Source organism: Tamandua tetradactyla, chromosome 19 (genome assembly GCF_023851605.1).
Source record: "Tamandua tetradactyla isolate mTamTet1 chromosome 19, mTamTet1.pri, whole genome shotgun sequence".
NCBI classification, from domain to species: Eukaryota; Metazoa; Chordata; class Mammalia; order Pilosa; family Myrmecophagidae; genus Tamandua; species Tamandua tetradactyla.
Window position 1 is genome coordinate 43,237,403 of NC_135345.1, and position 25,889 is coordinate 43,263,291.

At 38.3% G+C, this 25,889-nt stretch overlaps 1 protein-coding gene and 1 pseudogene across 18 annotated transcripts in view; one reads left to right on the top strand and one right to left on the bottom strand.

Annotated features, from left to right (window-relative positions):
• Positions 1 to 25,889, bottom strand: part of APBB2 (amyloid beta precursor protein binding family B member 2) — a 452,510-nt gene that overhangs the window by 291,215 nt on the left and 135,406 nt on the right. For 2 of the 18 annotated variants that reach the window (XM_077136703.1, XM_077136702.1), the window contains 2 exons: positions 18,704 to 21,947; positions 6,770 to 6,883 (listed from right to left, as the gene is read on the bottom strand). The exons of 13 other annotated variants lie outside the window; for them this stretch is intronic. The gene's annotated coding sequence lies outside the window, so the exon portion shown is untranslated. The remainder of the gene's footprint in view (positions 1 to 6,769; positions 6,884 to 18,703; positions 21,948 to 25,889) is intronic. 3 more of the 18 variants (XM_077136701.1, XM_077136705.1, XM_077136704.1) reach the window with 2 other exon arrangements.
• On the top strand, positions 17,691 to 18,166 carry LOC143663180 (protein BEX5-like; annotated as a pseudogene).

Sequence of the window (25,889 nt, forward strand, 5' to 3'; positions counted from 1 at the left end):
AACAGGCTCCTCTGGAATGAGAAAGCTAGCCTACGGAAAGGGAAAAGGGACACCATCCCTCAGTCCCTCCAAGGACTACTCTACCACATTTTCCAGAGTCTTGCTCTGTAACAGAAGCAGACTCCAAGCAGGTTTCTTTCCAGAGTGTCTGATTCCTGTTATTGAAGGTATAACACAGGGCTTCTTCATACTTCTCTATCTGTAACTATAAGGAAAAGTGCTGAGATCCAGAGCATCGCAGTGAGGAAGGGGTGTTGTCTTACAATAAAACAGAATCGATCTCCACCTCAGAAAAGGCAGATTATAAAGGAGGTTTAAAAAGAACAGCAAAGTTACAAAAAAGAGGTTTTAATCTGAACTGTCAAAATTTAATTTTTCTCTTCAGAGGAAGACAAATATATGGGAATGATCTTCCTTCACTAGTGTCAACAGCAAGATACAACCTTATTTACCAGACACATAACAGCAAGTTTTGTTTTAGGTTTTGCTATCTGGCACAGTTGACCTTAAAAGATAGGGAGATTATCTGGGTGGGCCTGACCAAATCTTATGAATCCTTTAAAAGCAGGAAGTTTCCTCTGGCTCAGAGAAGAAGAAGTCAGAGATTTGATGCATGAGGATTTGATGGGCTGTTGCTGGCCTGAAGATGGAGGGTTGCAGGGCAAGGAATGTGGGTGGTCTGTTAGAACATGGAAGCAGGGTCTTTTATCCTATAACCACAGGGAGTTCTGCCAATAAAAATGAGCTTGGAAGAGGAGTTTTCCCTGGAGCCTGCAGATGAGAAAACTCAGTCAAGTCATCACCTTGATTTCAGCCTTATAACACCCTGAGCAGAGAACCCAGCCAGGTCCTACCCGGTTTCTGCCTACAGAAGTATGAGCTAACAGATGTTGTTTTAAGCCACTAATTTTAAGCCATGATAATTTGTTTTAAGCCATGATAATTTGTTGTGCAGCAAGAGAAAGAAGGTAGATATGGTATGCTAAATAACAGCCACCAAAGATATCCATTTCCTAATCCATGAAACCTGTGAATTTTACTTTATATGGTAAAAGGATTCTGAAGATGTAAATTAAAGATTTGAATGGTGAGATAACAGAGATTATCTGGTTGGATCTTAAATGCAATTACAAGTGTCATTTTGAGAGGGAAAAGAGGAGGTATGAACAGAGATTGGAGTGATCTGTTTTGGAGTTGGAGGAAGGGGCCACAAACCAAGGAATACATTTGGCCACTAGAAGCTGAAAGGCAAGGGAACATCTTTTCCCCTCAGATTCCAGAAGGAACTGACCTGCCAACACCTTGACGTTAGTCAAGTAAGACACAGTTTGGACCTCTGGCCTCCAGTATTACAAGAGGACAAATTTGTGTTGTTTTAAGCCACTAAGTTTGTGGCAACTTGTTAGAGCAGCGATAAGAAACTGATACAGGAGGTGAGTACACAGAAAAACAGAAAGGGTTTATAATTCAGCTTTGACAGAAATCAAAGAAACTGACCTTGAAACACATCAAGACACTGGAATTCGTTCTCAGTTTGTAGGGGAGGACACTAAAAGAGATGAAGGGGGTGATAGAGTGAGGTGGCTCCAAATATAGGTGCTGTCATATTCAGAAAGGAGTTACCCTGAACAGAACAAAAGCTCTAGAACCATGTATGAGGAACCTCCTTACCAATGCTGAGTTAAGTTTTCAAGCAAATACTTACTCATTCATGTATTCAACATATATTTCTTCAACACTTACTAAATGCAAGACCCTATAGTTAATTTTAATTATAATTAAAATTATTATCTTCTATCAGAAGCATTTACACAATTACACCAGGAAACAGATGCTAACACACCAACTTAAGCTATTTAGATAAACCAAAGCATTATCTCATAGAAGCATGCTTTATTTTTGTCACTGCCATTAAGTTCTAAAGCATATTACCTGTACTGATGTGGCTGTAATCACTCTAGTTTAAATGGTCTTTGTCTCACCCTATCTGGGAACATGTTTAAAGCAGTTATGTTTTATGCAGTTAGAATCTCGAGGTTAAACACAAAAATTTATTTTTCTGAGTTCCATGTTTTGTATATATTTGCTCTGCCTCTAGTTTAGTTCTCCCCAGAGCCACGCCTCACTTACAGTTTGCTCCCTGGAAAGCATATATAATAGGATTTTTGAACTAGAGGTTGCTTAAATATCACTCATCCAACTCCTCAATTTACAAATTTCAGAAGCAAGACTCAGTCAAATCCAATGATTTGTCTACAGACCTGAGACCAGGAATGAAAGAGTTAGAGAGAAAACCCAGACCTCCTACCTCCTAGTCCAGAGATTATCCCAAATCACTGGCTGCCTGCACTATAACCCAAAGTGCTAGGCCCAAGGATTCTGTCTCCTATTTTAATTAAACTACTCAAGCTATTACCATACGAAAACCCTGTCAAACTGTCTCTTTAAAGAACCAAGCTTTTAGCTTAAAATGAATATAAATTAGATACAACGAAAATAAGAGCTATTATCATCACAGGTTAAACTGACTTTTTCACATTTGCATCACATATATGTAACCTGGCTGATTTTTGGCCACTGAACAGATAAAAAACGTTAACCTTCAATATTAGAGGGAAAAAAAAAGAACTGCAAAATAAAATGACAATGAAGATAGCATGTTTCATCTATCATACTGGAAAAGTTTTTCTAATGAAGAAATGAGCACTCCTCACATAAGGAGAAAAACAGATAAAATTCATTCAGAGGGCAATCTAGACATGCATGCCAGAGTCTTAAATGTTTAAGCCAACCCTTTAAGTTAACAACTTCACCTCCAAACATTTTTTTAAGGAAAAATAAAAAGAGTCATGAATAATGATTAATCTAGAAGGACAGCAAAAGGCTAGAAATAACCGAAATGTTCAACAATGGGTGACTATTATATTGTGCATCACCACACAATGGAATAAAGTATAAAACCATTACAAAGCACATACTAGAAGAATATTTAATTTTATCAGAAAGATTCATGATGAATTAAGTGAAAAAGCAGGTTGCACACCATAAGTACATAGAATCTTGAATAGGATGTGAGATCTTGATGGTTTGGACAGGTGAGTGTGACACTCTAATATATCCCAGAGTAATTTGCACAGTGAATAAAAAGTATTTGCAAAGTCCCCTTGGAGGACTGGGGAGAAAGGAGGAAATATTCAACTTTTCCATTTGGAGAATTCTGATATTCTTGCAAGCAGTGGAGTCAAACAAATCAATAGGCTGAGCCCTTAATCTGAGATTTGCCCCTATGAAACTTATTCCTGCAAAGAGTCACCCATGGAGAACTTGTTTTGTTGCTCAGATGTGGCCTCTTGCTCTAAGCCAACTCAGCAGGTGAACTTACTGCCCTCCCCGCTACATGGGATATGACTCCCAGGGGTGTAAATCTCTCTGGCAATGTGGGAGAGAACTCCCAGGATTGAGCCAGGACCCAGCATCATGGGATTAAGAAAGCCTTCTTAACCAAAAGGGAGAAGAGAGAAATGAGACAAAATAAAGTTTCAGTGGTTGAGAGATTTCAAACAGAGTTGAGACATTATCCTAGAGGTTATTCTCATACATTACATAGATATCCCTTTTTAGTTTATGGTGTATTGGAGTGGTGGAGGGGAATACTTGAAACCGGTAAGCTGTGTTGCCAGTAGCCTTGATTCTTGAAGACAACTGTATAATGACATAGCTTTTACAATATGACTGTGTGATTGACGTAATCTTGTGTATGATGTTCTCTTTTATCTAGGGTATGAACAGATGAGTAAAAAAATTAGTATAAAAAATAAATAATGGGGGATAAGGGGTAAAATAAATTATGTAGATTGAAATACTAGTGGTCAGTGAGAGGGAGGGGTAAGGGTAAGGGATCTATGAGCTTTTCTTTTTATTTCTTTTTCTGAAGTCTTGCAAATGTTCTAAAAATGATCATGGTGCTGAATACACAGCTACGTGATGATATTGCAAACCACTGATTGTACACCGTGAATGGACTGTATGTGTGTGAATATTTGTCAATAAAAATATTTTTTTAAAAAGCAAGTTGCAAAATACTATGTACAGTCTGATCACAATACAGCTTAATATAAAAGTATAAATGCATGTATACACCCGAAGACTATAAAGACACATACAAAATGTTATGGATGGTTTTTCGCAGGTGCTTTTTTGGTATTTACATATTTCTAAAATAAATGGACCCAACCCCCTGCCTTGGTGAAAGAAAAATCTAATCAATGCCACTTGAAAAACAATGTTGTGCCTTTCATTCTTCCCAATGTCCACAGCCACCTCCACTCACTGAATCTTATGACCAAAACTGAAACCCCCAGAGGCTCCTCTGTGGTGGTCATGGGCACCGGACAGTCCTGCACGACTTCCTCCCACACTGGGAAAGCCCCTCTCTTGGGATAGCATGTCACATCCTGCTTGCTCTGTGTGTGAGGCCCACTTGCAGTTAAAGATCTTGAATCTTCCTCCCAGCCTCCTGGTCTTAACTCAAATTCCAAATATTTTCTTGATCTCCAGCTGAGTTCCAAAGTTCTGAATTCTTCCCTTGCCCAAGCGTACCCTCCAGTGCTTTGTGATCTCTATAGGTCAGCACTTTTCAAACTGGGGGTTGAGGTCGGCTAACGAATGGTGAAAATCAATGTAATGGGTCCTGACCAGATCTTTTAACCATGATAAAGTTTCTTTCTCATATCAAGGTAAATCGGTCTCCCTGAACACAACTGCTTAAGTGCCTCTCCCTGGAACATCACATAAATAAGTCTGCCACAAACCACAGCTATTTTTGAGTTGCGATCAAAGTAAATGTACTGCTATGGAATGATACTGATGCTGCTTTGCTGAGTAAACACCATATGCTACATTGTCTCATTTTAAAAAACAGAATAAATATATAAAAAGAGAATATTTAAAGTATTGAAAAGTATTCAACAAAATGTCAAAAGTAGCTATTTCTTGGTGTGTGGGATTATAAGGACTTACTTTCTTAATTTTCTATATTAAAGGTGCATTACTTATATAACATCGGTAAGTTCGCTGGTAGGCTCAGGAGAGGCACAAGGGTGATGAGCAGTGTATCACTCACCAAGATGGTAAAAAACAAGCAGGTTCACAGCTGTGAATCATCCACACAAATTTAGGTTTTCCACTTAAAAAACTCAAACTTCAGAACTTTAACCATTTGAAAGAAAAACTGCCCCAGAATATATTAGATCGAAACACATGAAATTACCATTGTTCTAAGTCAAAACAATCAAATATTAACAATTTAATGTGGTTAACTGTTATACATGCCTTCCAACTTCATTCTACAAGCAGTGGCAGGCAATTCTTTTTTTCCTAAAGAGGCCAAATGGTAGTTATTTCAGGCTTTGAAGGCCAAGAGGCAAAAAAAAAAAAAAAAAAAAAAAAAAGTAGATTTATGTAGGCATTTATAAAACCACTTAAATGTTACCATTTAAAAGTACAGAAACATTTCCAAGCTTCTACAAAAACAGGCTAGTTAGTCAACCTCTACTCTATGGTGTACACACAAATCTAACTATTTTAATGATGATCACTATAAGAATTGCTGATTTTATAGTAATTTAGCAATGCCCTTGTACAGATACTCAAGTATACCTGTAGGAGCTGTTTACCAAAAACTGTCAGCTTGAATACAGGTAGTCTCTGATCTGAACCCTCACTTGTTTATCAGCTATGCCTTCCCAGAGCTGCTAATAGCCACTGCTTTTAACTCTCTGGCTTATTTTACAACTAATTGTCTGGATGAGTGCTTCAGGGTGGTTCTATTTTTTCTATGGGGGGAAAAAAAAGAACTGAACTGTTTAAGGAAATGGGACTTAAACTTAGAACATAGGGACAGAACTAGAATATGAAAAACACAACTAGAGAAAGGACAGAGAAGCAAAGTCACTATGGGGAGTCACTACAAACACAGAATAGGTGATGGTCCCTAACAAAATTACAGAGGTTTCAAAGGGAAGCAATGAAAGCAAATAAATATCTGGACAGATGGCCCAAGACTGAAAGCCTAAAGGAGTATAAAATAACTCTGTTACAAACAGTCCTTTATATAAATTAAGAAATAATTAAAGAGATTAATCATTTTTCTCCCAAATTAATTCATGGGTAAAAACAAAAAGGAAAAGGCTGCAACTGTAGCAGTTCCCCAAAAGACTTGGAAAAACTTAAGTGTGGGGAGACATTGAAAGTCATCGCTGAGAAAATCTAGAGAGTTTCTTCCGTTGGCGGATTTTAAGAAATGAGAGCAGTGGACTCTCCCCCTGATATATAAATATACCGAGAGGACCTCTCTTCAGGGTCCATGAAGCTTTTCATTTGGATGGAATTAAAACAATCCCTGGGAAATATTTTTAATTTATGCCATTATTACTGTTTCTAATATTGTCACATATTCTATGATGAAAAGGAAAAGCTTAAAAAGCTTTTTAAAAAAAAATTTTAAAGGCTGTCTATAAATGGGTGCATTTAAACCTAAAAGGAAGATTGCTGGTATACACTTCTGGCTTTATAAGGTCACTTGATTATAAAAATCCTAATTCAGGTAACATTTTTCATGATTCGGTATTAAAAACTTAGCCTCTCCATTGTCCAGCATATTTAAACACTCTGGTTTAAAGCTTACAAACCTTATCAGTTCAGAACTCTGCAATATCCTTGCAGGAAAAATTAATTGGAAAAAAGAAAGAGAGACCAATCTCATACGTACACAAGCAGCCTGGATGGCAGTGAGCCTCCGGGAACCGTCTGCCCATAGCGACCAGTCAGCACATTGGCAGAAACATGGGCAGTTTCCAAGTACTCAGGGAAGACTGATGTTTAGCTGGGGAGGAGGGTAGGTAAAAACAAAACAAAGATTTAGGATAATGACTGCATTTTCCTATTAAAATGCTAATGATGACCACAAATTTCCAGATAACTATGTTTATGAATTATTCATAGTAACATCCAGATGAAGTCTGACTGTCCGTGCAAGCAGGCACAGAGCTGGCCTATAATTAGAATGCGGATTCTGTAGTAAGTGTGATAGAAGCACAGGTCACCGCAAGCCTATCCATCAGGCCTGGCCCTCACTGGCCTTCTTTAGAAGACCGGGAAATCCTAACCACATTTCACCCGTGATTTTTATTTCACTCTTTCTTAACATCAAAGAATAGTGCTATCATGTTTCTTTGCTGTGATATCTGAACTAACATCCTATAAAAACACAAACAGCTTGAAAGGAAAAAAGCAATTTTCTGTATTGAGTAGGTGAGATGACAAGTTGATCTATTTAAAAGAAACTTTTCACTGAATTATAATATAAATATAGAAAAGTACATATATCATAAGCTCAACGAATTTTCCCAAACTGAACACACCAGATCAAAACCAGAATACTTCAGCACCTAGAGGTCCCCTTCATGTCTTCTCCCAAAGGGATCCATTATACATGCATTCCTTTCGCTCGCTTTTGTAGATGTCAGATTGTTGTACTGTCAATACTGATTTTTCATTTAAGAAACATATGCTGAGTACTTACTATATGGCAAGCACTGTGCTAGGCACTGGAGCTACAAAGATTAGTAAGACACCATCTCTCTGTCTCTGAGAAGAGCAAAGTGTAACGGGGCCAAAAAAGGAAAAAACAAACTGACACCTGTAAGGCAATGACTGAGAATCCCGTCAAAAAGGGGCACCTAACCCAGAGATGGGAAGGTCAGAAAAAGCTTCCTTGAAAGAGGAGTGCCTAACATGTCCTAAGGGTTGGCTAGGAGTTAGTTAATTTAGGGATGGAAGACAAGACAATGAAGAAAAGGCAAGGGAACAAACTGCAATGGTATGAGTTCCGAGTTGCAGGACTGGAAGGGAGGCCTGCAATTTGAGTCCAGGGAAGACGCTCAGAGCCAGATGGGAGCCTTGTACACACAGAAGAACCCCAACTTTGTCCTGGTTACAGGCAGCCACTGACAGGTCAGACTTGGGTTTCAGATGCATTACTCTTTCTGGTGAATTCAAAAGGAGGATTCAGAGTGGAGGCAGGAAGACCAGTTAGGCCAGTTTGGTTGTTAAAGTAATCCCACAGAGAAAATGATAAGGGGAGGGAAGAGAGCAGTGGATGTAGGTGGGGAAAGAGAGAGAAGAATTGGGATTGGGAAGCATCCAGAAGCAAAAAGCAGAACAACACGGTAATTGACTGCACATGGGTGGATGTAGTGACAACTGAGGTAGAGAATAGGGGAGAAGGAGCAGGCTTAATTAGGAAGACAAGGAGTTTAATTTGGGGCATTAGAAATTGAGGTCTAGAATATTTGGGTGAGATAACCAGATTTCTTGAGGGTAAAGTCCGAGCAAGAAGTCTCGGCTGAAAGTAAAGGCACAGAAGTGAAAATTACACAGAAAGCAGCAGAAATCATGCCAGTGGGTGATTTCACTGAAAGAAGAGGGACAGAGAGATTAGATTAGTGCCAAAAAGCAGAACCCTAGAGAATATGAAAAATGACAAGACAGACTAGGCAAGAGAAAAAGGTCTTTTGAGAAAGAATGGCAAACAGGTACCATGGGAGAACAATAAAGATATGAAAAGAAAAATATACACATAGTTTTGACATTTTAAGAAGTCACTGGCGGAGATCCAAGATGGCGTCTTAGTAAGGTACATGCGTCTTAGTTCCTCCAACTCCAAATCAACTAATAGGTGAACAGAAACAGTACAAAACAACTCCCGGGGCTACAGCAGGGAATGGACACACAGCGTAACCAAGTCTGGGCTGGCTAGTCTGACTGCGAAACTCAGCTGCGGTGAGTGAGATCCCCGAGCGGCGGGTGATTTCCCGAGCAGCCGCAGCTGCGGCGGTCCGAGCTAATCCCTCCCTCCTTCCCGGGCTCGCTGAGAGACTCGGAGAGACAAGCTTCCCAGACAAGGCGGCCGGCGCCACACTTTTGCGGGCGGCTTCGAGTCCGCGACTACAAGTCTCGGATCAGAGGGCTATCCAAAGTCTGAGCTGGCAAGTCTGATTCCGAGTCTTGGCTGCGGCGAGACCCCCGAGCGGCCGCAGCTGCGGCGGTCCGAGCTAATCCCTCCCTCCTTCCCGGGCTTGCTGAGAGACTCGGAGAGACAAGCTTCCCAGACAAGGCGGCCGGCGCCACACTTTTGCGGGCGGCTTCGAGTCCGCGACTACAAGTCTCGGATCAGAGGGCTATCCAAAGTCTGAGCTGGCAAGTCTGATTCCGAGTCTTGGCTGCGGCGAGACCCCTGAGCGGCCGCAGCTGCGGCGGTCCGAGCTAATCCCTCCCTCCTTCCCGGGCTCGCTGAGAGACTTGGAGAGACAAGCTTCCCAGCCAAGGCGGCCGGCGCCACACTTTTGCGGGCGGCTTCGAGTCCGTGACTACAAGTCTCGGATCAGAGGGCTATCTAAAGTCTGGGCTGGCAAGTCTGATTGCGAGACTTGGCTGCGGCGAGACCCCCAAGCGGCCGCAGCTGCAGCGGTCCGAGCTAATCCCTCCCTCCTTCCCGGGCCGGCTGAGAGTATCAGAGAAGTAAGTTCCCCAAGCCGAGGCAGGCGGCGCCCTTCTTTTGCGGGCGGCTTCGAGTCTCGGCGTTAAGTCCGCGGCTACGAGTCCCGGATCAGAGGGCTATCCAAAGTCTGGGCTGGCTAGACTGACTGCGAGACTCGGCTGCAGTGAGACCCCCGAGCGGCGTGCGATCTCCCGATCAGCGGCAGCTGCGGTGGTCCGAGCTACTCCCTCCCCCCTTTCCGGGCCGGCTGAGAGTATTGGAGAAGCAAGTTTCCCAAGCCGAGGCAGGTGGCACCCCTCTTTTGCTGGCGGCTTCGAGTCTCTGCTTCGAGTCCGCGGATACGAGTCTCAGATAGGAGGGCTATCCAAGCCGCGGAAGCCCCCCCCCCCCGGGAGGCTTCCTGGTCCGGTGGGGAATCCCCCAGGCCCGCTGCAGCCCGCAACCAGCCACAGGGTCCCCTCAAGCGGCGGCAGCTGACGACCCCACCAGGCGCGGCCCCTGAACCAACGGAGAGATTTGGATCCGAAAGCCCCAGGCCACGGAGATCGGTGACTGGGGGAGACCCATTCCAAACACTTGAGACAAATGTGTGCCACGTGCGTCACGTACTGGGCAAGATAAGAAAAACAGATCCCAGAGATTTCACAGAAAAATCTTACAACCTTGCTGAGTCCAACACCCAGAGAAATCTGAATAAATGCCCAGACGCCAGCAGCAGAAGATAACTGTCCACGCACAAAAGATTGAGAATATGGCCCAGTCAAAGGAACAAACCAATAGCTCAAATGAGACACAAGAGCTGAGACAACTAATCCTGAATATACGAACAGAAATGGAAAACCTCTTCAAAAATGAAATCGATAAATTGAGGGAGGACATGAAGAGGACATGGGCTGAACATAAAGAAGAAATAGAAAAACTGAAAAAACAAATCGCAGAACTTATGGAAGTGAAGGATAAAGTAGCAAACATAGAAAAAATAATGGATAGTTACAATGATAGATTTAAAGAGACAGAAGATAGAATTAGTGATTTGGAGGATGGAACATCTGAATTCCAAAAAGAAACAGAAACTATAGGGAAAAGAATGGAGAAATTTGAACAGGGTATCAGGGAACTCAAGGACAATATGAACCGCACAAATATACGTGTTGTGGGTGTCCCAGAAGGAGAAGAGAAGGGAAAAGGAGGAGAAAAACTAATGGAAGAAATTTTCACTGAAAATTTCCCAACTCTTATGAAAGACCTAAATTTACAGATCCAAGAAGTGCAGCGCACCCCAAAGAGATTAGACCCAAATAGGCGTTCTCCAAGACACTTACTAGTTAGAATGTCAGAGGTCAATGAGAAAGAGAGGATCTTGAAAGGAGCAAGAGAAAAACAATCCATCACATACAACGGAAACCCAATAAGACTATGTGTAGATTTCTCAGCAGAAACCATGGAAGCTAGAAGACAGTGGGATGATATATTTAAAATACTAAAAGAGAAAAACTGCCAACCAAGACTCCTATATCCAGCAAAATTATCCTTCAAAAATGAGGGAGAAATTAAAACATTCTCAGACAAAAAGTCACTGAAAGAATTCGTGACCAAGAGACCAGCTCTGCAAGAAATACTAAAGGGAGCATTAGAGTCAGATACAAAAAGACAGAAGAGAGAGATATGGAAAAGAGTGTAGAAAGAAGGAAAATCAGATATGATATATATAATACAAAAGGCAAAATGTTAGAGGAAAATATTATCCAAACAGTAATAACACTAAATGTCAATGGACTGAATTCCCCAATCAAAAGACATAGATTGGCAGAATGGATTAAAAAACAGGATCCTTCTATATGCTGTCTACAGGAAACACATCTTAGACCCAGAGATAAACATAGGTTGAAAGTGAAAGGTTGGGAAAAGATATTTCATGCAAATAACAACCAGAAAAGAGCAGGAGTGGCTATACTAATATCCAACAAATTAGACTTCAAATGTAAAGCAGTTAAAAGAGACAAAGAAGGACACTATATACTAATAAAAGGAACAATTAAACAAGAAGACATAACAATCATAAATATTTACACACCGAACCAGAATGCCCCAAAATACGTGAGGAATACACTGCAAACACTGAAAAGGGAAATAGACTCATATACTATAATAGTTGGAGACTTCAACTCACCACTCTCATCAAGGGACAGAACATCTAGACAGAAGATCAACAAAGAAATAGAGAATCTGAATATTACTATAAATGAACTAGACTTAATAGACATTTATAGGACATTACATCCCACAACAGCAGGATACACCTTTTTCTCAAGTGCTCATGGATCATTCTCAAAAATAGACCATATGCTGGGTCACAAAGCAAGTCTTAACAAATTTAAAAAGATTGAAATCTTACACAACACTTTCTCGGACCATAAAGGAATGATGTTGGAAATCAATAATAGGCAGAGTGCCAGAAAATTCACAAATACGTGGAGGCTCAACAACACACTCCTAAACAATGAGTGGGTCAAAGAAGAAATTGCAAGAGAAATTAGCAAATACCTCGAGGAGAATGAAAATGAAAACACAACATATCAAAACTTATGGGACGCAGCAAAGGCAGTGCTAAGAGGGAAATTTATTGCTCTAAATGCCTATATCAGAAAAGAAGAAAAGGCAAAAATTCAGGAATTAACTATCCATTTGGAAGAACTGGAGAAAGAACAGCAAGCTAACCCCAAAGCAAGCAAAAGGAAAGAAATAACAAAGATTAGAGCACAAATAAATGAAATTGAAAACATGAAAACAATAGAGAAAATCAATAAGGCCAGAAGTTGGTTCTATGAGAAAATCAATAAGATTGATGGGCCCTTAGCAAGATTGACAAAAAGAAGAAGAGAGAGGACGCAAATAAATAAGATCAGAAATGGAAGAGGAGACATAACTACTGACCTCACAGAAATAAAGGAGGTAATAACAGGATACGATGAACAACTTTACGCTAATAAATACAACAATTTAGAGGAAATGGATGGGTTCCTGGAAAGACATGAACAACCAACTTTGACTCAAGAAGACATAGATGATCTCAACAAACCAATCACAAGTAAAGAAATCGAAGCAGTCATTCAAAAGCTTCCTAAAAAGAAAAGTCCAGGACCAGACGGCTTCACATGTGAATTCTATCAAACATTCCAGAAAGAATTAGTACCAACTCTCCTCAAACTCTTCAAAAACATCGAAGTGGAGGGAAAACTACCTAACTCATTCTATGAAGCCAACATTACCCTCATACCAAAACCAGGCAAAGATATTACAAGAAAAGAAAACTACAGGCCGATCTCTCTAATGAATACAGATGCAAAAATCCTCAATAAAATTCTAGCAAATCGTATCCAACAACACATTAAAAGAATTATTCATCATGACCAAGTAGGATTCATCCCAGGTATGCAAGGATGGTTCAACATAAGAAAATCAATTAATGTAATACACCATATCAACAAATTAAAGCAGAAAAATCACATGATCATCTCAATTGATGCAGAGAAGGCATTTGACAAGATTCAACATCCTTTCCTGTTGAAAACACTTCAAAGGATAGGAACACAAGGGAACTTCCTTAAAATGATAGAGGGAATATATGAAAAACCCACAGCTAATATCATCCTTAATGGGGAAAAATTGAAAACGTTCCCCCTAAGATCAGGAACAAGACAAGGATGTCCACTATCACCACTATTATTCAACATTGTGTTGGAGGTTCTAGCCAGAGCAATTAGACAAGAAAAAGAAATACAAGGCATCAAAATTGGAAAGGAAGAAGTAAAACTATCACTGTTTGCAGACGATATGATACTATACGTCGAAAACCCGGAAAAATCCACAACAAAACTACTAGAGCTAATAAATGAGTACAGCAAAGTAGCAGGTTACAAGATCAACATTCAAAAATCTGTAGCATTTCTATACACTAGCAATGAACAAGCGGAGGGGGAAATCAAGAAACGAATCCCATTTACAATTGCAACTAAAAGAATAAAATACCTAGGAATAAATTTAACTAAAGAGACAAAAGACCTATACAAAGAAAACTACAAAAAACTGCTAAAAGAAATCACAGAAGACCTAAACAGATGGAAGGGCATACCGTGTTCATGGATTGGAAGACTAAATATAGTTAAGATGTCAATCCTACCTAAATTGATTTACAGATTCAATGCAATACCAATCAAAATCCCAACAACTTATTTTTCAGAAATAGAAAAACCAATAAGCAAATTTATCTGGAAGGGCAGGGTGCCCCGAATTGCTAAAAACATCTTGAGGAAAAAAAACGAAGCTGGAGGTCTTGCGCTGCCAGACTTTAAGGCATATTATGAAGCCACAGTGGTCAAAACAGCATGGTATTGGCATAAAGATAGATATATCGACCAATGGAATCGAATAGAGTGCTCAGATATAGACCCTCTCATCTATGGTCATTTGATCTTTGATAAGGGAGTCAAGCCAACTCACCTGGGACAGAACAGTCTCTTCAATAAATGGTGCCTAGAGAACTGGATATCCATATGCAAAAGAATGAAAGAAGACCCATATCTCACACCCTATACAAAAGTTAACTCAAAATGGATCAAAGATCTAAACATTAGGTCTAAGACCATAGAACAGTTAGAGGAAAATGTAGGGAGATATCTTATGAATCTTACAATTGGAGGCGGTTTTATGGACCTTACACCTAAAGCAAGAGCACTGAAGAAGGAAATAAATAAATGGGAACTCCTCAAAATTAAACACTTTTGTGCATCAAAGAACTTCATCAAGAAAGTAGAAAGACAGCCTACACAATGGGAATCAATATTTGGAAACGACATATCAGATAAAGGTCTAGTATCCAGAATTTATAATGAGATTGTTCAACTCAACAACAAAAAGATAGCCAACCCAATTACAAAATGGGAAAAAGACTTGAATAGACACCTCTCAGAGGAGGAAATACAAATGGCCAAAAGACACATGAAGAGATGCTCAATGTCCCTGGCCATTAGAGAAATGAAAATCAAAACCACAATGAGATATCATCTCACACCCACCAGAATGGCCATTATCAACAAAACAGAAAATGACAAGTGCTGGAGAGGATGCGGAGAAAGAGGCACACTTATCCACTGTTGGTAGGAATGTCAAATGGTGCAACCACTGTGGAAAGCAGTTTGGCGGTTCCTCAAAAAGCTGAATATAGAATTGCCATACGATCCAGCAATACCATTGCTGGGAATCTACTCAAAGGAATTAAGGGCAAAAACTCAAACAGACATTTGCACACCAATGTTTATAGCAGCGTTATTTACAATTGCAAAGAGATGGAAACAGCCAAAATGTCCATCAACAGACGAGTGGCTAAACAAACTGTGGTATATACGTACGATGGAATATTATGCAGCGTTAAGACAGGATAAACTTATGAAGCATGTAATAACATGGATGGACCTAGAAAACATTATGCTGAGTGAGTCTAGCCAAAAGCTAAAAGACAAATACTGTATGGTCCCAATGATGTGAATCGACACTCGAGAATAAACTTGGAATATGTCATTGGTAACAGAGTTCAGCAGGAGTTAGAAACAGGGTAAGATAATGGGTAATCGGAGCTGATGGAATACAGACGGTGCAATAGGACTAGATACAAAAACTCAAAAACGGACAGTACAATAATACCTAATTGTAAAGTAATCATGTTAAAATACTGAACGAAGCTGCATCCGAGCTATAGGTTTTTGTTTTGTTTTGTTTTGTTTGTTTTGTTCTTATTATTATTACTTTTATTTTTTTTCTCTATATTAACATTCTATATCTTTTTCTGTTATAATGCTAGTTCTTCTAAACCGATGCAAATGTACTAAGAAACGATGATCATGCATCTATGTGATGATGTTAAGAATTACTGATTGCATATGTAGAATGGTATGACGTCTAAAAAAAAAAAAAATGGTCAGCACAATACTGCCTAATTGTAATGTAATTATCTTGGAACGCTGAATGAAGCTGCATCTGATCTATAGTTTTTTTTTTGTTTGTTTGTTTTGTTTTTTTTTCTCTTATATATTTTTGTACTTTTTATTTTTATTTGTGTTTTCTCTCTGTGTTATCACTTTATTTCTTTTTCTGTTGTAGTGCTATTTCTTTCTCTAAATCGATGCATATGTACTGAGAAATGATGACCATACACCTATGTGATGATATTAAGAATTACTGATTGCATATGTAGAATGGATTGATTTCTATTGTTGTGTTAGTTAATTTTTTTAATTAATAAAAAAAATAAAAAATAAAAATAAATAAAAAAAAAAAAAAGAAGTCACTGGCCACCTTGATTGAGGGCAGTTTCAGTGAAGTGATGGAGGGAGAACAAATGTAAACAAAAATTCAGGAAAAGCAGAGGAAGAACATATCAATAGGCTGCAGGATTCAGTAGACAGGGAAAGGCTGAAGGTACAGGAAGGAAGCAGTAAACACGGAATATGTTTCCAAAGGAGGTAGGAAGAAGGGTCAGGAGAACAGAAGAAGGAGCTGACCCTAAAAAAGAAGGGGAGTAAAGCATACCAGCACAGAAAAGGATGGAAAAGGGCATGTGTGATGGAAGCATAACAGTAGAACTTCAGATTATTAAAAAATATTACATAAGCAAAAGATTCAGAAGGCTCTTCTTAAAATGATTTAAAGTTTTAGATGTCAACTTTTCCAAAAGGTTTACCAGTCAGTGTTCAGGAGAACACGTTTCATTTCACTAGGCCGAACTACCAACCACCATGTTATAGATTTCATGACTAACCTAACGAAAATGAGAAAGATGCAGACAACTGGAAGACAGACAGGAAAGAGGGAAGAGAGGATTTGGCACTAGTTCTTGCTCCTGAGACTTTCTAGCATAGCACCGCTTAAGAGAGCAGCTATGTCATTTTACTTCAGTCTCCCACCCACTCAACCCCCTAGGGTTTTGGCAAATCTAGAAGTGGGGTGGCATGACATAATTCTTGGGAAGTACTCCAGTAATGCCAAAAGCAGCAAGGATCATTAGAAAACCTAATGTAATGGAATACACTTCGAAAAGTTTTTTCTTTTCTACTGACACCCTTAGTGATCTCAAAAATGGGGGCTCCCCTACAGTTGGTTAAGTCTGTTAACATGAACAAGATCCAGACTATATTTGGAGCAAGACAGAATTTGAGAACTAAGTTATCTTCATTGAAGTTAGCCAGGATAGAGATGGCTCCAAAGTCATTATATGACAATTGACTGGGCCATTCATTTTTGTATTCCTCGGTCATACATTAAATAGTAAGCAGTCAACAAATGTGAAATAAATGAATAAACCAATACCTGGGAGTAGAGTTCTCACAACTAAGAGATAAGGGGTCAATTAAACAGGGAGAATACAAACAGTCTTCCTGTTCCTTCCTTTCCCACCCCAAATGACTCAAATCAAAGCTAAAAAAAAAACTGTACTCAATGTTCCTCTTCATGGAAGAAAATCTTAATGAACTCAAAAACAAATATTGCATGTTAAGTAAGAGGAATCAGAGATTATGAAATCCTGTAGAGTAAAATACCATGTCTCTGAAATGGGAAAATAGGTAGCTGCAAACATTTTGAACATACAAAGAAACATAATTGCAGAATTTACACCTATCTGCTTCCTTGTCATCCTGTGTTTAGGACACGACATCATTACTCTCCTCCAGATGCTTTTTTTAAACCCCAAAACTTACTCAGGTTTAACCCACTGGGACAATAAAATAAATAGTAATGAGACAATCAAGTCTTACTTCCTTGAGTACTCTGAAAATTCATCTCGGTCATAGGACTATGTTTATGTCCTAATATAATATTTATATTACTCACTGTTTTCTTTTAACATATAAACTCTGACATATCAGTGACCATACCTAACTTGGTTTATATATGACATAGCAGGCATACTGTATGTTCTAAGTATTGTCTGCAAATTAATGACAAAGTTTCCAAAAGCAAGGGATGGCTTTTCTTTCTTTTTTTCTTTCTTTTTTGAGTAGGCACACTATGAAAACTTTTTGAGCTGTTAAAAAAAAAATAACAGTCTTAAAACCATCAAATCTACAGGACAGGAAAGGAAGCCATGAGACCAGGTGAAGAAAAACCAAAAGGTCTTTAGGTCCGTTGGAGCGGCAGATCTCAAGTCTAAAAGAGGAGTACTGCCTCTGATTCCTGCAGGAAGAAGAAACAAGGAAAAAAAAAAAAACTCAACATGGAAAACGTCCCCCAGGAAAATGAAGGAGGAGAGCAGGTTCCCGTGAGGAATGGAGAGGAAGCCCTCCCTTTGGGAGGTGGTGAAGGCCAGGAGCCTGGAGGAAATATTAGAGGGGGTTGGGCTCCACCTGTCCAGGATTTTGGAGGGGATGAACCTAATAGATTTGTTAACAACATTGATATGATAGATGGAGATGCAGATGATATGGAGCGTTTCATGGAGGAGATGAGAGAGCTAAGGAGGAAAATTAGGGAGCTGCAGCTAAGATACAGTCTGCGCATTCTTATAGGGGACCCCCCTCACATGACCATCATGATGAGTTTTGCCTTATGCCTTGAATCCTAAGGTTAATAATCGAAAACCCCTGCTTTCCAAACTTGCATTTTCCTGATGTACCTTTTATTGTAAATCTTTTTGTGTTCTATGTTGTTTTCTAATTTGAGATTTTGTTTTGACCTGGTCTGTTGTAAATTTTCCTGTCAGCAGGGGAGTTTCATCAGTTTGCATGAAAGAGTTTATTGTATATTGTAAAGTTAATAAAGCAATTTAAAAAGCGGTCAAAAAAAAACCCATCAAATCTGTTTCTGCCCATTTGATCAGCAATATCTCAAGAAAGGAAAAATCTTCAATAATTGCCTTTTCTCTTTTATTTTTTTTTTTCCTTTTCCTATTCTTGATGAAGAATGCTAAGAGACCAAGATGAATAAAACACTACTCACTTGAATGCAAGGAAAAGAAGAGAATATATTTGTATTTCACAAAGTGTTTACTGTGCAACTTTTTAATTACTATATTTATGGTACACTCTGTAATATATTCACTACCACAAATGCTCTATAAGCACATTAATCCTCAATAAACACGTTAATGCTTACCTCTTCTCCTACAAGTTTATACTGATGTGGGGCAAAAATGCCAAGAATTCTCTCTAAAATAAACATTTCATATCAGCAACCACAGTTCTACTATTCTCCTTTCATTATTTTTAAGATACCATAATCTATCTGCTAAAGTATTCGTTGCGATTGACCTACAAGAAGAAGCTGTAAACAAAAGGAAAAAAAAACAGCTTTCTTTAATGAAGCATCTTTTAGAGGAAAACTTGTACTAGCCACCAAAAAGTTCCTTTTACTCTTCAAAAATAATATATTCTTTAACTCATTAATTTATAATTCTATGCATCACTCTGTAGTTACAATACAATTTCTTCTTTTTAGAAAATCCAAGGAATAAGACATCAAAAATGATCAAAATTCTCATAATAGGTGAAGGACTACCCATCCAAGAAATAAGACGGATTTAATTTCAGCCATACCAGATTAATTCTTCCAGAAGGCAATTCCTTCTTCAGAGAATCTGGAATATGATTAATCTTTGTTTAATCATCTATAAATTTTTTTTCCATTGGAATATGAGAATAAAAAATTAAGGAAAAGTTGCCAGTCCAGCAGATAACAGGCAGGTTTCTACTACTATGAACAGGCAAAGTGAGAAGTTCCTTCCTATCAAACCAACAGGGTGCACTGAGTAAAAAAAAAAAAAAAAAAAAAGAGCCTGTTGAAATTCGAACATCAGGATTACATGAATATACACAGACTTTGGAGAGCCGAAGGGGAAACCAAGTTACAGATCAAGTCTAGAGCCAAAATCTGAGCCAAATAGAGTTGGATCTGAGTGGAAGATGAATCTATGAGGAATAGAGAGCCAGGGTGTGTCCCTGGGCCCTGAAATCAAACCTTACAGATAGGCTTTATGTCTTTGCAGTTGGTAACCAGGCTAAACCTGCCTACAAAAGCCACTGGCCAAGACAGATGTTCTCAGAACCTTCCAAGGCACAGAGGGCTGTCTGCTCCTTCACTCCAAGGCTGCTATGATTTGTGGGATCTTTTGTCTGCCTTTTACCCCTTGCCCTTAAGAGTTAACGTGTCTCATTAGCCTCAGGGTTCTTTCTTCAAGACAGCTGTATTTCGCAAATCAAATAAAATACTGAAGCCTAAGAGAATTGAACTAAAATGCCAAGCTGCAGGTGAAGCTCTGAAGAGCACAATCACAGATACCAGCACACACACTCTGAACACATACTTTGGCTACTGGCATGCCTTTTTTATTTCTTGGTTCTTAGAGAATTCAAATAGTGTTCCTTAAGCAGAAATCAATCACTTATAGTCACTTAGCAAAAATACAACCAAGGCTAAAACATGCCCAGGGGTTTTATTTGTATTTGCATCTTATAGATAAATAACCAAATCCTGGCTGAAGAGGCCAAGTGAACAACAACCTACCTCCTTTAGAAAAATTTAATAAGCAGAATCTCAGAAACACAACACAACTAATTGCTCTGATGTGAAGTATCTGTGGAAATGAGGGGAAAAACTCAAAATTTAGAGAAGGGAGGTCTTTCCTACTTACTAGGCAAGTATCTGTAAACAAGTCAATTAGCCTTTCTATGCTCAGTAAAATGTGTTAATAACACCTTCCACGCAAAGGCACGTATGAGAACAAAATTAAAGGCTCAGAAGAAAAAAAAATTTTTTTAAGTAAACCTTAATTAAATGGAGGGTAGGACACAGTACACAACCTCCTACAATGCACAGATATTTATTTAGAGCTGAGAAGGTCATATGGCTATTGGTTTCCATCCAACTTTCACCAATCCATGTGATAAGATTCTTTTTTCAAATTATTTTTGACAGAACATTCCTCTTGGTTAATAAATAATAAATGTTTTAATCTAACTACCTCAATAGTAAGTACAAGTACTACTGCATTTTCAGTAAAAAACTAGAATGTACAAATTCTCTCTTCATTATGGTTTTCCTAATTTGCTTCTTCTTCCTTAAATACTATCTAAGTTGTAGTAGCTTACGAGGCACTTTTGTATGTACTGTCCAATTCCCTTCAATTACTGGTTTTTTATCTCTTGCCCCACTTTTAGAAACACAGACAGAACTTTGTAAATTCAGCAGAGTTAATTTTTAAATTCCAACTGCCAAACCATTAATACACAATATTTTGCAGAGTCATTTAAAGCAAGTTAGAGTATATACAGTATGGCTAAATCCTGGCACATTCAACCCTTTTTTGCAAATAATTTTTTCTCCACTGGTGATGATCTTTTAAGATTAAAATGAAGTGAGTAATGTGCAAATGTGCTAATATGTTAAAATAAGACAAAAATAATAAGTGAAAATTAAAGGGAAGAAGGGGAAAAATTATTGAAAGAAAAAGAAAAGGAATAAAGCTGTTGTTGTTCAGACATTCAGTAAATAATTTCCACTATCTATTTCACCAGAGTCATTTTTCCCACACTCTGCATTAAATAATCTGATCATTAACTGTGTGAAAACCACAACTGATGTGCCCATCTCATCAAAAAAGGTGATCTTTTGGGCAATGATACAATGAGAAAGAGCATCTATTTTGGGGTTTAAGGACAGAAGTACTTCCTGCTTCTTACTCAGAAACAGTGACAGTTCTTGTAAGCTTTAGCACAAAACAGATGTTCCTGAACTCTTTACCTATAACAATGAAAACAGGAGACTTCAAATAGAAATCTTCTTCTCAGGACCTCTAGACAGTCTCAATCTGGACTTATCAACAAAGAACATGAGGTGTCTGAAACATGAAAATATGAATCCTACCATGTGAAGGTAAATATTATTAAGAAAAACAAAATACTATAAACTCTAGCATGAGAATCAGGTTTCCCTGTATCTATTCAAACCCTGTAGGGTTTGAAATTTTGAAATTTTGAAATTTTTGAAATTTTGAAATTTGAATTGAAGGCCCCTTTGCCTTAAAATGGTTTAATAAGGCCCTAAGGTAACCTTAACAGAAATCCTGGATTTACTTGAATACTATTTTAAACACTGTAAAAGAAGGAATTAGTTGTTACTCTGAATAGTGTGGTACTCACTAAAGTTAAGGAGAAAAGTCAAGAGATCCCATTTGGTCCTGATTCTGTTGTGGTGTTTACATGTTCATTGTAAGCCTTTGACACATTACTTCTGCATTTTGCAAGAGATGATATGAGTTTTTTCGCAGGAATGGTGAAGAAGACGTCATGGTTCAAAATTCTTCTATAAAATCTACAGAGGTCCTTCATTGAAGCTCAGTTTTCTGCAGAACAAACAGGGACTACAGAATAAGGTAGCTCTTAAGAAAAGAATGTTTTTAAAGTTCAGATATAACTCAAAGGCAAACCAGTAGGAAACCTGAGAAAGACCATGATTACGATCATGGAAAACTCCAAGGAATGGAGGCCATTTCTTTGTAATGTTGGAAATTTTGTTATACTTGGGACTGGGTTTGAGGTAAGACTTAGAATTTAGACTTTAGTGATAACTGACCCTTTTACCTATTATGTACGTGTATCAAGAAATCTAGTTTCAAAATTAGTTCATTTGACAATAAAAGTAACAAATCTCTGAATGAAACTGAAAAGTATAGTAAATGGAATCCACACTTCCTTAAGCACCAGACAACCATGTATCCAAATTGAAGGACCACATTTCAAAAGACAATGCCCAGTGTTCAGTGACAGGATCCATCCTACATACAACGAATCATATTGTATGACCTTGACTGTGAATCAAGCTGTAGTCTCTACTTGTTCCTGCTTGTTTCCAAATTATGACAGTGGGAGAAACTACCCAATATCCTCTCAATATATTGCTTTTCTGCTTAAATCATTCAACCAGTTTCATTACTTCCCACTAAGAACCCCAACTACAATGCTGCCCCAGGAGTGTACAGGTAGAGATGAGTGTGCTGTCTACTGACATTAAGCATGAAAATGTGCATGTACCTTAAGATACCCAAGCATAACATTCCAGAACCAAGAAACATTGGTTCTGGAATGTTATGAATTTAGAAAGTTTTGGTAGGTTCATGATTCTTTGTATCATTTTCCCCCATTGGAAAACATATTCCAAATTCTAAATCAAGTAAGCAAAGGGAAATGGAATGTCAGTGAACCAGGAGCTGCTACTATTTACATCTGCATAAATCCTTAGTGTTAGGAGTGAGAAGATTACCAGGCGAGGAAGGACAAATTTCTTTGCCTTTCCACCTAACCTAAAGGGAGTTTTCTGACAGATGAGACAATTTGAAAACCAGTAGTCAAGAACTACACATGAATATGAAAACGCAAGGCACCCAAGATTTATATTCAACTGAAGAAACATCAATATTGCTGAAAAGTTCCATCCATCAGTTCAGTGTACTGCAGCATATTTAGTTCCAAGACTGAAAAAGCTGTACCCTAGGCAATTTATCTGCACATGTCTCAAGCTAACCACACAAATTTTGCATTTGAAGCTAAGAAGTTAAGATAAATGGCTTAGAATAAATTGTTGGTATGACCAAAAGGCTTCTTCATATGAGAGTCAAATGCAGTAATGATATCAACAGAAGCCTGAATGCAGAGAAAGCAAGCCTCTCTCTGTGATGTCCTCTTGTTTCTGGAAACTGAGGAAGTCTCTCATGACAAAGTACAGCTACCTTTTGTTAGATGTATGGAACAAGATTATTAATACCCTTTAAAGGAGGCTTTACCATGTAAGTGCAAAGCCTGATGCACGCATATAATTTCCTTTCTTGTGTTCTTTCATAAAGACTTGTCAAAAGAATAACCCCTTAGTCACAGAAGTCAAGCTATACATCATTTTGCAAAAATTTAATTTCAATTGGTGATGTAAATGCTACTTCAGATTCTATCAACTTGCCAAACCATCTTTACCATATATTTTCCTTCTACCCAGTCAGTCCCCATGAAATATCTAATGGCTGTTAAAACAAGAGTTTCATTCCATAGTCATCCAAATGAATTGTATTATGTTCACACAATATTTAGAAAAACTGAGATAAGTTTATCTCAGTAAATCCAAGATTATCTCTCCTTGTTTCATTTGGAGATCACAATGGGAGAGTGATTCATTCCATGCAGCAATATGTGTGTTTATCAAAGTAATAATGCAATCTAATTTCCACAGCCCTGTAAAGAACAAGGCCTATTCTATTATTTAGATTTTAAATATGAAAAGATAAAAAGGAAAAAAAAATCCCAAGAAATCATTCTAAAAAGTTGTTTCTGAGATTACCTTTTAGAGATTTTAAAATAAAGGTCAGTTTTTTATGAACAAGTTTAAAGGAAACAAATTCATAGCTAACTTATGAGCCTCACAGTGGTGAGATAATAAATGGCTATTTTCAAAACAGATTCATTGCCTCCAAAGGCTGAATTAATTTGCAGCTATACAGGAATATATTTTCTTGTTTTCCCTTTTTACAAAGGCTTAAGAGAGCCTTCAGAAATTTACACACAGGCTTTATTTTGTCCTGTAAAGGTTCTGCTACCAACCATCAAAAACAGCAGCAAGTGGTTAAGGTCTGCTCTGTGGGAGGTGAACTTTCCCCATGTCAATTATGTCAGGAAAACAGCAGATCCTGAGATAAGAAACAGAATCTACCACGGAAACACTTGTGTAGAAGGAAACCCTCCCACAGTCTCTAATCCCTGGAGTCTATCTCTAGATAGGCTGATGCTCGCTTTTGGGGATGGCAGTGGGATGGACTCAGCCTGAGAGGCAGCCTAGTGGAGGGCACAGCGAGAACAGGTCTAGGCCTGCAGATACTGCCAGCTGACGCTGCTAACAGGCAATTTTATGGGACTCTTGGGCTGTTGCTGAAAGTTATAAACTCAATTTCCATCTGCCATAGGGAACTAAGGACATGCTTCCAGACTAAGTCTGGAGTGGAAAATAGAAACATAGACTTCCCAATGAGTTACCACAATGCTGACAGCAATGATAAGGATCCCCAAAGAAAAGGAGAAACTTTGGGACAGGAATCCTGGCACGAAGCTCGGGATCTCCTCATCACAGGAAGATGGTTTCCTTTCCTAGTCATCTCAGAAAAGGGGGCGCTGACTTAACCAAGAGACTCAATGGGTTTTCTTGCAAGCATCACAGATACAAACACAGATTTTTGGATGCCAACAAATCAGGTTCATATTCAGAGGGTAGGCCCCACGATGACTCTCCATAATTTTTCATCAGCATCCATTCTGATAGGCCACAAACTGGTTGTTTACTATTTTGACTATCACCCTTCCCACAATCACACATACCTCTCCATCCTCAGTGTCTATTAATTCGTGAACATGGGAGAACACTAAACTCTGTGTTATACCCGTAGTGTTTATTCCAGATTCAGAAATTAGTGAATATTCTTTTAATAAACTCTAAGCAGTAGAAATTATTATTATTATTCCCCTTGCTAGAAAAATGAGGCTCAGAGAAAGAACTCACCCACAGATAGCCAGAATTTAAGTCCAAGTTGAATAGAATTTTAGGATCACATACATAGAAACAGTCCTTCCACTATGAAAATCTAAGCTCCAATGAAAGATAATAATGCAGGAAACAAGTTACTAAGGTAGCTGAAGGTAAATACATCACTATATCATAATTTATTAATATGGAAAAGACTGGTCATAATTTTTAATCCTACAAATCCAACCCTCATTGCAATTATTGCCAAGCATTACCTGAATACTGAAAGCTTTTACATATATTTGTCTGACTAATACTAGTTTGTTTCTTCAAATCCATATATATGTAATAAAAAGCTAATTTCACCTATTTAATCAGAAGAAAAACACCAATATATATTCTATTAATGCCCTCAGAGTCTTTATGTGAATACCTCATTTGACTAAAATATTACCACAATTTTCATCAAAAGATGCAATTTAACAAAAAATTAAGGAAAAAATCTGAATTATAACAATTTTCCCTCCAGCCATTTCTTAAAACCTCTGACAAAACTTCTGTTTTAAGAAATTATTTCTTTTACTCTCTTCTTAGAGGATAAATGAAAATGCATCTGAATTAAATTACCACTGCTGTGGAAATACTGTAACTCTAAATCAAACTAGTGATGATGACAAGATTTTCTCCAAGAATGCTAGATTCCATCAATACTAATCATCATCATGATAACGTTTAATGCCCTTTCTCATACGGTTATGCCAGTAATTAGCTGTCATTAAAGTCCATT